The 12,947-nt window shown below is 36.9% G+C and overlaps 1 pseudogene; it reads right to left on the bottom strand.

The window, feature by feature from the left end:
• Positions 1 to 2,989: 2,989 nt before the first annotated feature.
• On the bottom strand, positions 2,990 to 12,388 carry fbxo6.1 (F-box protein 6, tandem duplicate 1; annotated as a pseudogene).
• Positions 12,389 to 12,947: the final 559 nt, after the last annotated feature.

The raw sequence follows: 12,947 nt of genomic DNA, 5'->3' as shown, positions 1-12,947 counted from the left end.
TAATATAGGCTATTCAGTATAATGTATTCTTTTAATTTATTAACGTTAAGAGGCACCAGAACTACAAAGTAAAACACAGTAAATAAATGAAATAACCAGTTCTGCTTTATTTTTCAATGTTGTCAGAAACACAGGAAAATTCACAAAATTCTGTTGGTTATACATTTCACGTATAACTGCAAAATCTTTACATTGATAAGACACAAATTTATATTTACATTGAAGTCAAGTGTGCAGTAATAAGTCTTCTGTTCCAACTGACATGCAAAACATCTTGTACTACATTAATGCAATATTATTATTTTGATTCAGCAAGGATGTATTAAGTTGCTGTCAAAATGCCTTAATGACACAATTTTTTTTAAATATACAGCTGAAGTCAATTAATTACATTGTGCAGAATCTGCAGGTTAGTTTACTAATATAAAAGTATCCTTGTTTTGTTTTTTTCCATTATTGACCTGAATAATAGATTTCACAGAAAAGATGTTCACACTTAGTCCACAAACGAAAATACAGTAATAGCTAATTTAGTCAAAATTGTGTCATTCAAAAGTTTACCTGCAGTTGATTAATACTGTTACCCGAATGCTCCACACAGGTTTTCTTTTTGTTCATGCTTCAGTGATAGTTGTTCTTGAGTCTACAATGTTCAAAGCTATGCAATGTTATATTTGTAAATACATCAGATTAATCAGTACTGAAGACAAATCTGGAGCTTATCTAACAAAATAACTGATGATAATTCTAAAGTTTTGTAAATTTTTTTTGGCAATATTTAGCTTGAATTTAATTGTATTATCTTTCAACTTCTAAATATTTTTGGTGACTAAAATATCATTTTAATAAATATATCTATACAAACACTGAGACATATTTTATATATGGTCGATGTTGATTTCCTTCACAAAATTTCATACTTTGTTTAACTGTTACAAGCTAAAGTTAGGTTGGCAGTAGCTTATATAAAGTGTATAAAGGATTTACAGTCAGTAAATTAAAATTGGTTATTAATAAATTGGTACAGAAGCTTCTTTCAGCCACAAAAGGGAAAAAAGGAATTTGTGACATTTTTCCTCATAATTCTGACTTCCTTGCAATTATGAGTTTACATCCCACAATTCAGATGTTTCTACACAAACGTAATGTGCAAATTTGAGTTATAAAAATCAGAAAATTCTGACCTTTGAATCACGAGAAATGCCTAAAACTTACAAATGTAAGAAACAAATGTGCAACTCTGAGAAAAATAAATCAATAATTACATAAAATCTCTTTATTATAGATATTTTTTAATATTATTATCATCATTATAATTAGACTTTTTTATCCTGTGGTGTTAACAGGCTTCCATTAAATAGAGGGACCAGCATAATAGAATAAATTAGTTCAAACTTTATTCACATTTCAAAGGTTATTGTCTATTTATAGATGTATGTATTGCATTTAATTAATTGTTCACTTCATAAGCAGCACATACAGATGAACTCCTATATGTCATTAGAATACCTCACCTGAATGTTACTTTTGTTCCTGCTGAATTTAGTAATATAAAAAATCATGGGCGTCAAAATGGCGCAGTGGGTAGCATGATTGCCTTACAGCAAGAAGGTTGCTGGTTAGGGTGAATTGGGAATTATTTAAAATGATTATAAGTTGAAGTCCAAATTATTCACCCTTCTGTGATTTTTTTTGATATATTAATATTTGCTAAATGATGTTTAACAGAGGAATTTTTGAAAAGTATTTCCTATAATATTTTTTCTTCTGGATTAAGGCTTATTTGTTTTATCTCGGCAAGAATAAAAGCAGGTTTAAATATTTTAAAACCTATTTTAATAGCTCAATTTTATTAGCCCCTTTAAGCTATATATTTTTGATTGTCTGCAGAAGAAACTACTGTTTTACAATTACTTGCCTAATTACACCAATTAAGCCTTTGAATGTCACTTTAAGCTAAATACTAGTACCTTGAAAAATATCTAGTAAAATATGTACTGTCATCATAGCAATGATAAAATAAATCAGTTATTACAAATGAGTTATTAAAGGGGTGGTCCGTTATGATATTATATTATAAACTTTAGTTGATGTGTAATGTAGCTGTGTGAACATAAACAACATTTCTGAATGTAAAAAGTTCTAAGTTCAATGCAAAGGGAGACCTTGGTTTTTACAGAATTAGCTTAGCAAAGCCTACAATGAACAAATGTTGGGGACTCCAAAAAAATACTTCCGCCGCCTGTGAAATCACAAAGGTACGTTTACTGCGCACCCCACACTGCACAGCTACAGGCCGTGGCCAAAGGCGCTGTAACGTTAAAGCAGAGATGAAGCTAAAAATGCATCTAAACGCTGCTGTTTCCACAGAGCTTCGTCTGTTTCTGTATTTGGGCTTCCAAAGGACACGACACAAAGACAGAAGTGCTTACAGTTCAATATTAATTATGTTCCAGAGAATTATAAAATACACAGCAAGTATGATTTGACAAAACAGCCTCCAGAAATTCTCTCAGTTCAGTTCTGGATTTGGCTAAAATCTCCTCAAAGCAGAAGCTGTGAACTACAACCTGTAAGTGTTTTTATTTGTTAAAATTGATCATGACATGTACAGTGTCTAGCGTTAACGGTAAGTTATGATGTAGCAACGATGTAAACAATGGGAAATGCTGCTTTGCGAGCAAACGATTAAGCTATATTCATATTTATCAGTCAAACTGCTGTAAACAAACACAGACTCCACCAGCACGTTCCTGTCTCTTATGTGTGTGCAGGACTTTGCATTGCTTCTCTTTAGGCAGCTTTTCCATACATTTCACATCTCAGATAATGAAGTCGCAAAAGATATGTGGATGATTTATATTACTTACACCTGCATATTCTGGATATATGTGAAAGACGTCGTGTAATGCATAGAATTAAAAAAATACAGGATAGCTCACCTCGTGGACTCGTGGTAGCAGCAAAAAACCAATAAGGCTCACACAGGTAGCATCCCACATCTTGTGCTTTATTCTTCTGTCACGATATATTACAGAAAATAACTTAATCTGAGCATCACAGAAAAAGAAAGTCCAGCGCACATGCGCTTGTTACAGAAAGTTCACACATTCACACACATACACACATAGATGCAGACAACATTTACACCACACACACACACACATAGACGCACGCACAATGGCAAATGCTCTTAAAGCACCCCCTTTTTACTCGTTACAGACACTTGTCAGATTTTATTTTAGAGAGCAGGCAGGAGGTTGACAGCAGAAAAGCGTGCGCTTTTACAGGCGTGACGTGGAGCCGATCTGTGAATTGCAGCACATTATGACGATGACCAATCAGAGTCACTTGAGGGCGGGCCTTTCAGAGGAACTAGGAAATATGACAGTCGTTTTCATGTTAGCTAAGTAGCTGTCTATAATCAAAGTGAGATCCATGAAAAGATAACACGATTTCCATCAAGTGAAACATGAGCACACATTGCTCTGCATCTTAAAATGACATTCTGGACCACCCCTTTAAATCTGTCATGTTTTAACTGTGCTTTAAGCATCTTCACTGTATAGAAAAAACTTTAGCTACAAAAGTCCTTCAGTCAAGAGCAGTGAGGGCTTTTCTCCTTTTGTTGTTTGGTTAAATGATAAAAACAGTCAGCAGCAGGGATATTGCGCACTGTCTCTTTAAGAATAGTGCGGCTTTGGTATAGTTTCTCTTTCACGTGTCTTTTGATTCTCAACTTGTTTGTTTGTTACACAAATGAGGGCTAATATGAATAATCACTAAACATTGAGAATGTGCATGTATTTGACCATTAAAGTGCTCACATTAAGATGGCATTAGATATGTGTGCTCTGCTCGTCTAAGAGCCTGTCAGAGGCTAAGCGTGGCGCGCACTCACAACAGCAGGTCCTTTTTCCCACTTATAAAAATATTAATAATGCACATCCAGTGCTGCAAAAGTTACAGTACAGTACATGCTTTTAGTCATTTTCACGTGGAGCTGAGCTTTGCAAAGCAACAAATGTGTACAACTGGAAAGGGGCAGTATATGATGGAATAATCGTTTATCTCGGTTAATGGTTTTTCATAATCGTTAGAAACCGGAATTTCGATTGATTGCACAGCTCTAAAGTAACCAAGTCAAAAAGAAAATGTATAAAATAATCATGCAGGAAATGACTCTCTCTCTGCAGCTGGGCAGATCTCCACACTACTGTTAGTGACTCTTATTCCATAATAGCCTGAGTAGAACTGGGTGTGCTTCCCTCCATGAGTGAAACGGATAAACCGAACACCAGGTCCATAATCCTTGAAGACGTGAGTCATCTGAAATAGAGTAGAAGAAAACTTTTAAAGTACAACTTCTCCTATGTTTACATCCACAGAACTCTCCTGTTTTTGACACTTGAAAACCAAGACTTTTGAAAACGCTGGAAATTTGGAAATTCGCTCAGTTATAACATTTTAAATGCAAAGATGACACTTTATGACAACTTAACAAACAAACACATCACAACCTGTCAGTGTCTTTGTCATGACAACTTGACATTACCAAGGCAACAAAACTTGTCAAATCTGTCATAAACATTTTCTTATTATTTTTTTAATGTTATGGAAGGATACCGATTACAACCACAAAACATTAAAAGTTGGGACGGTATGGAAAACACAAATAAAAAAAGAATGTAGTGATTTCCAAATTAACTTTAACTTGCATTTCATTGCAGACAATACAACAAACATCATTTAATGTGTTCCTTGTGATTTTTATCGCTTTTTTCTTCAAAACAAACAAATAATTTTGGTTCTTCAACACATTTCAAAAACAGTTGGAACATGAAAGCATTTACCACTTTGTAACGTTGCCATTCCTTTTTACAGCACTTAAAAGATGTTTAAGAGACTGAAGACACCAAGTGATAAAGTGTTTCAGGTGTAATTTTGTCCTATTACAGACAGGACTTTGTAATGTGTGCAGAATGTGGTTTTGCATTGTCTTAAAGTTTTAAATTTTAATGGGCATACCTGAAAAGGAAGGCAACATATTGTGCTTCAAAATCTCTGTGTACTTTTCACCATTAGGGGTGCATCACAGAAGTGTTGACTTTTAGACTTGCTGCTGGTAATAGTCTGGATGATTATTTTCCGCTTTGGTCCAGAGCACACAGCCTCCATTTCTTATTTTAAAAAAATACCTTAAAAATCTGATTCTATGACCACAGTACACATTTCCACTGTGTGATGATCCATCCCAAATGCCTCCAAGCCCAAAGAAATTGATGGCATTTCTGGACACTGTTAACATTGTGCTTCCTTTTAGCACAAAATAGTTTTAACTAGCATTTGTGGATGTAACTACGTATAGTGGTACTTTAAGATTTGCCAAAGTAGTCTTGAGCCATTTCATGTGGTGAAATCCCTTATATATGAATGAAGATTCTTGATGCAGCCACCTGAGGGATCATGGTTGTTTAGCGTAGGCTTGTGTCCTTGTCCTTTACGCACTAAAAATTGCCTTCCTATCTTTCTTTGAGGAACATTTTCTCACCTATTTGTTGGCAAACTGGTGGTCTACGGCCCATCTTTGCCACTATACAGTGGGTACGGAACGTATTCAGATCCCCTTAAATTTTTCACTCTCTCTTTAAAAAATAAAAACTGAAATATCACATGGTTCTAAGTATTCAGGGTCCTAAGTATTCAGACTCATTGCTCAGTATTTAGTAAAAGCATCCTTTTGATCTGATAAAACCATGAGTTTTTTTTTTTTTTCGGAAAGATACAAGAAGTTTTTTAAACCTGAATCTGGCGATACTCTGCATTCCTCCTTGCAGATCCTCTTCAGTTCAGTCAAGTTATATGGTAAACATTGGTGGACAGCCATTTTTAGGTCTCTCCAGAGATGCTCAATAAGGTTTAAGTCAGGGCTTTGGCTGGGCCATTCAAGAACAATTACGAAGTTGTTGTGAAGCCACCCCTTAGATATTTTAGCTGTGTGCTTAGGTCCTTGTCTTGTTGGAAGGTAAACTTTTGGCCCACTTTGAGGTCTTGAGCACTCTGGAGAAGGTTTTCATCCAGGATATCCCTGTACCTTGCCATATTCATCTTTACCTCAGGTGCAACCAGTTGTCTTGTCCCTGCAGGTGAAAAACACCCCAACAGCATGATGCTGCCACCACCATGCTTCACTGTTGGGACTGTATTGGACAGGTGATGAGCAGTGTTTTCTCCACACATACCGCTTAAAATTAAGGCCAAAAAGTTCTATCTTGATCTCATCAGATCAGATAATCTCATTTCTCACCATCTTTGAGGCTGCATGTTTTTTTTTAGCAAACTCCACTGAGAAGAGGCTTCCTTTGACATACTTTGACATAAATCCCCGACTGGTGGATGGCTGAGATGATGGTTGACTTTCTACAGCTTGCTCCCATCTCCCAACTGCATCTCTGGATACAGTAATCATTGAGTTCTTCTTTACCTCTCTCACCAAGGTTTTTTTTCCCCTGACTTCTTTGTTTGATCGGACTGCCAGCTCTAGGAAGGGTTCTGGTCATCCCAACCATCTTCCTTTTAAGGATTATGGAGGCCACTGTGCTTTTAGAAACCATAAGTGCAGCAGAACGTGTTTGTAACCTTGGCCAGATCTGTGCCTTGCCACAATTTTGTCTCTGAGCTCTTCAGGCAGTTCGTTTGACCTCATGATTCTTATTTGCTCTGACATGCATTGTGAGCTGTAAAGTCTTATATAGACAGGTGTGTGGCTTTTCTAATCAAGTCCAATCAGTCAAACACAGCTGGACTGAAATGAGATGTAAAACCATCTCAAGGATGATCAGAAGAAATGTTACAGCACCTGAGTTAAATACATGAGTGTCACAGCAAAGGGTCTGAATAATAAGGACCATGTGATATTTCAGTTTTTCTTTTTTAATAAACCTATAAACATGTCAACAATTCTGTGTTTTTCTGTCAATATGGGGTGCTTTGTGTACTTTAATGAGAAAAAAAAAGAACTTAAATGGTTTTAGCAAATGGCTGCAATATAACAGAGTGAAAACTTTAAGGGAGACTGAATAATTCCCATACCCACTGTAGGACTAGACCTTTCTTGGTTGTTGCTTTTGTACCAAATCATAATTAAAATCACCTGTTGACATATTGAGGAACACATTAAAAATGTTTGTTGTATTGTCTGCAATGAAAAACAAGTCAGTAAATTTAGAAATAATTTTAAAAATGTGTTTTTCATACTGTGCCATTTTTTCTGATTTGGGTTTGTATTCTCTTTTTCACAAGATATAATATAAATCCTCAAAATGTGTCTGTAAAGGTTCAGCTCAAAATACCTCACAGGCCATTTAACATATTGTTATTATTGAGTTTGATCAACTAGCATATTAATGGTTCTGATACACTGACGTCTCCTAATAGACATTACACTTTTAGTACAATTCTCTCAAAGAAAACCTAAAAAGTAAGTCAGTCACCTGCCTATAAAGAGTAGAACACATTTTTGTTTATAAATTACACTGACAGTAAGAATTTTCCTGATTATTCAAGCAACAGAGTTCTGGTCTCTGTGAAACCAGCCAGAGTGGTAACTCATGTTAACAAGCACTTTTAGAAGGGAACATTCATTCATTCATTCATTTTCTTTTCGGCTTAGTCCCTTTATTAATCTGGGGTCGCCACAATGGAATGAACTGTCAACTTATCCAGCATATGTTTTATGCAGCGGATACCCCTCCAGCCGCAACCCATCACTGGGAAACATCCATACGTTCTCATTCACACATATACACTATGGACAATTTAGCCCACCCAATTCACCTATAGTGCATGTCTTTGGACCTGGAAGAAACCCACACGAAAATGGGAAGAACATGCAAACTCGAACAAAGCGACCTTCTTGCTGTCAGGCAAATGTGCGACCCACTGCGCCACCGTGCAGCCACGAAGAAAACATTTGCTTCAAAAATATTGCTGAACAGCAATGAGGTGCTCCATTTAATGAACCTTTAAAATGACCCTTAAAAATGTGTAGGCCACTGTAATAACAAAAAAGCTTGAAGTATTATCAACTCACTTTACACCATGGCTCATCATTCCACTGTTCAATGACCACTTTCTCAGGCTGAAAGGTATCAATTGGCTCCTTCTTCTGATCAAGCAGCTCCACACAGATTTGATACTCACATCCACCATCAAAGTATGGTCCATACCTGCCAATAACACAACACATAAGCATGCTGACTGTAATACGCCTTGTCAGACTTCTTTATTCCAACAAATATAGAAAACCACAAAGTAGAAAAAAAACTAACGATGAAATGAACGCGGGAATGTGCGCTGGTCCACGCCAACTTCATGCCTGGCGTACGTGCGTTTCTTGTGTTTGTCTGTTTTATTTCCATTGGTGACTCCTGGAGGAATTTATGTTGAATTGCACACTGTAAAGTGTCTGAGCCGTGCAATGGCAGCTGTATGAGACGGGTTTATCCGCATGTCTACGTATAAGCGTTTCCATACCATGCAGTTGACCAGCCAAACATAAAAGCGGAATTTGCAGCGGTCGCTGGTTTGCCCAATGTAATTGGGGCAATCTACTGCACACACATTGCTATAAAGGCACCATCTGAAGATGAATTTGTATACGTGAATCAGAAATATTTCCATTCAATAAATGTGCAAATAAAATATGATGCACACACTTATTAATGATTCCTACTTGTCTTCCTCGTGATGAAGAGAAGGCAAAATCTGATATGTAGTGGGGGAAAAAAAGAATGAGTTCATCAGACGCTGGATTCGAACTGAGTTCATGGTCGAACGTGTCAAAACATGTTGCCATGCGTTTTAGGAGCTACGCCACTCATGCTGTTAAAGACATTTCACAATTTTACACCTATACATCGCACTATTTCTTTTTTTATCCACTCAATGTTCAGACCCAACTGTGTAAACCACATCAGCTTAACTCTCTCACTCTATTTTTTTCTTTTGTTATTAATTTCGGAGGACAAACTTGCAAATAACACACTTTTTCTCTGGTCTACCACCGATAGGAGCACCTCCAAATCACATTCTGTTCAAAGTTTCTCGTCTTGCTTGCTTTTGCCATTGCTTTTTCGTTGGGTTTTGCCAAAGTAGAATCATTTGCATATTCATATGGGGGAGGAGGCAGGGAGGGATTTGCGCTCGTGCATGTTTCGTTCAGTTTCACGTTCATTCAGATGTACAAAGAGACTATGCGTGGGATTCCGTGTACGCAGTGTTTCATACATCTGAATTTTTTACTGCATACGCACATTTACAGCTTTGTGCGTACGCAATATTTTAGTATGAATTCAACGCAAGTCTTCTTACATGAGGCCCCTGGTATGTTCTAGTCATGTCGGATTCTTGCAGATAAGACACTACTTAAGTATGCTGAAAGTGGATTAGACGCAACTCTGATACGGTGTCCTTAAATTCTATTATTGTGAAACACAAAAGTTAATTTCAAAAATTATTAAAATATGGAAGGTTGGAAAATTTTGGACATAAAAAAGAAAACCTTTATATATATTATATTTATAGCCAGTAAACAGGATATTGCACTAAAATGCTTGACGCCAACTGCTGTAAAAATATATAGCTGAGCTAAATTTGTGTGGTTTAGCTAAAACTAATATTAGACAAAAACATGTTTAAAATAATGATGCGGTGGCGCAGTAGGTAGTGCTGTCACCTTACACCAAGAAGGCCCCTGGTTCGAGCCTCGGCTGGGTCAGTTGGCGTTTCTGTGTGGAGTTTGCATGTTCTCCCTGTGCTTCGAGAGTTTCCTCTGGGTGATCTGGTTTCCCCCCACAGTCCAAAGACATGCGGTATGGGTGAATTGAGTAGGCTAAATTGTCCATAGTGCATGAATTTGAATAAGTGTGTATGGATGACTCCCAGAGATGGGTTGCAGCTGGAAGGGCATCCACTGCATAAAAACATATGCTGGATAAGTTGGCGGTTCATTCCGCTGTGGCGACCCCAGATTAATAAAGGGACTGAGCTGAAAAGAAAATGAATGAAGCTTTGCAATAACCTGATACATGATAAAACAGATCTCTTCTATTTACACTCAAACTTTTGAAATGGCTTCCTTTTACACTGAAACGCCTTCTGTTTGAACTGAAAACTTCATGCGTATCCACATATGAAATTACTTCCATGTATGCATATACACAACTAATTGTATATACATTTAAGAGTTGTATTTTTTATGTGTTATTTGCGTGTTTATGCCCCCACTGAATTAATATTCATGTACGAGAGTTTATAGGTGCATACACATTGATTAAGTTGTATATGAGAGTATGTACAGGTGCACTCGCATGCAGCGAGGAACCACTTTTAGTTTAAGATCGGCTGACTGCATTAGACAGAAACATGTGAAGCCAATGTATAAAGGTAATAAAGTTTTAAAGTTTAATTAATGCTATTATTAACTGAGAAGTGAATCAAATTTTGCTTAGAAAATTTAACTGAACTGTACCATTGGCCCAAAACCTCAAACCGTACCAAACTGTGGCATCTGTGATGCACCCCTAATTGCCACATTACCAATAAAACTGTTATAATCTTTGAAGAGGAAGAAGACATTGTAGCGTAAATGCTCACCAGTCTGAGATTTTGATGTGAGGTTGCACCTCATCCATGAAAGCAGTGCTGTAGCCTTCTTTCTGCAAATCAATCAGCTGTTTTTTCAAACATAACCTGAGAAAAAAAGTCTGTTAGTGATTTATATGTACATTGTAATTGATGACTGATTTCAATATCCCTAATGCTAAAAAACTTTTCTGAAGCATCTGAAACATCAAACATACTCATAAGATGTGGCAAAATTTGGTTGACTGTCATCTGAAAATGGCTTCCTATTTTCCTGATACCCACCCGTCATCTCCATTATCTACAAACTCCCATCCTGTAAGTGAATCTAACAAAACATCACAGAAGAAAGCAAAAAATATATATATATATCACATTTTAATCAACACATTTATTGTTCAAACTGATTTATGTAAATTAAGGTTATTGTTGACTAAAACTAAGCGATTACTTTACATAAATAAAACATCAGAAATAGTCAAAATATGAAAGCTAACTTTATTTTATCTCAGTTTATCTCTGTCACTGGAATTTTTGTCAATTGTCAAATGTCAATGATATAGACGTGACTCACCTTCAGCTTTAGGATTCTTGATCAGGTTTCGTCGTTTCTTAGTCATAAAGTAAAACTGGCGCCAATCCTCTGGCGGTCTGGAAGCATTGCAGGGCTGAATGCCCTCTCTGCGACAGCGCTCTCTCCAGTGTGCAGAACTGTCCACCAGCTCTTTCCACTCTTGACACACCAGACGACATTCATTCACTACACGAGCAGGCAGGTTCAGCAAGATCTCCTCAACAACAGTTAGAGGAACAACTGCCATCACACCTGAAAACTAAAAAGCAGAATTATAACTAAGTTCCAAACCAGTAGGAAAATCAGACTGCAGAACATGCTTGCTGGTTTAGTGATTTTAGCTGGTCATTAAACTGAGAAATAAAAGTATGCGAGCTGTCACTGGGTTGACATTATACACATTTGTACCATTTAAGTACAAATGTGTACCTTTTAAAAAAGGTACACATTTGTACTTAAATGGTCCATATTGGTACTTTAAAAGTATACATTAGTACCTAAAATATTTAAAAGGAAGACTTCTGTACTTTTTAGGTACTAATATGTATCCTTGAGGTATTAATATGGACCTTTAAGGTACAAATTTGTACCTTTTGAAAAGGTACCACCTCCACCAGAGTGTAGGCTATCATGTTCATGTTAAGTTGGTCTAAGGAAAGCCATTTTCAACATTGTTGGTTTGATCGAATCAATAATCATTGTCATGCATGCTGTTCATTATTCAAAAACATAAACTGAGACCGAGAATTGATCAGCTTACTGCCGCCGATCTGCTTTCAAAGGACCTCAAATCCGTCAAAGGTGCATCTGTGTTTCTGCTTTCAGCCTGGCCCATATTCTCCTTTAAAGATGACGTCGAAGTCACTTCTGCCCGTATTGACCTAAGAGTGAAAACACTTCAAAAGTTCAAAAATCGTATCGATTGATGAATTTGTCAGACAAAATTCGTGCGGTAAAAAACCCAGAAACAGAAACACAAATAGTTTAACGTTACTTAGTCAAATTTCACAGTCTCTAACCACAGATAAGGTTATACTTTTACTGCGAAAACATCCATCGACTACCGTGTTGCGTTAAAGGTCCTGTTACCGTTAGTTTTCTCAACTTTCTTCCAAACTGAAAGTACGGATTACTGTTGCAACTATTTTCAACAAAAAAGCGCTAAGCTCTGGCAGAAGAGTCGCTAGATTGCGTCATACGTCAATTTGCATATTACTGACGTAATCACGTCCAGGCATTTCTGTTTGTTTACCAGCCCATGGTTAATAATGGGGTATTTATATTTGCACTACGCTTTGTGTAAGCATGTCACAAAGCGTACACAATACATCAGTATAGATGTGTAGTGAATTTGCAGGAAACTCCCAGACGTAATAAACTCAGATAAGTTAAGAAACTCTGACTTAAAATATCTTTGAACAAGAAAAGAATAAACGGTCAAATTAAATTGTTTAAATAAAGAAGCAGATCGGTTTGACTGTACAAAGGAAATACCTTCACACCACTGGTGCTAAATTATTTGTCGTCGGTACGCAAAGGAGTGATCTGCTCTCAGGCTGCTGGTGAGGCTTCTGTACGTGGACTGCGCCGCCTGTCAGGCGGGGAAAGGGCCGGCGGCATCACCCGCAGCTCGTTGAGAAGAGTAGGGACGGTACAGTATGGACAAATTACAGTCTGTAAAAATCTCTAGTGACACACAAAAAGATTAGTCGCTAGGGGGGTCTGAAAA

Source organism: Danio rerio, chromosome 23 (genome assembly GCF_049306965.1).
Source record: "Danio rerio strain Tuebingen ecotype United States chromosome 23, GRCz12tu, whole genome shotgun sequence".
Taxonomy (NCBI): Eukaryota; Metazoa; Chordata; class Actinopteri; order Cypriniformes; family Danionidae; genus Danio; species Danio rerio.
The sequence above is the reverse complement of the archived record's forward strand: the minus strand, read 5'-3'. Positions and strand labels throughout refer to the sequence as shown.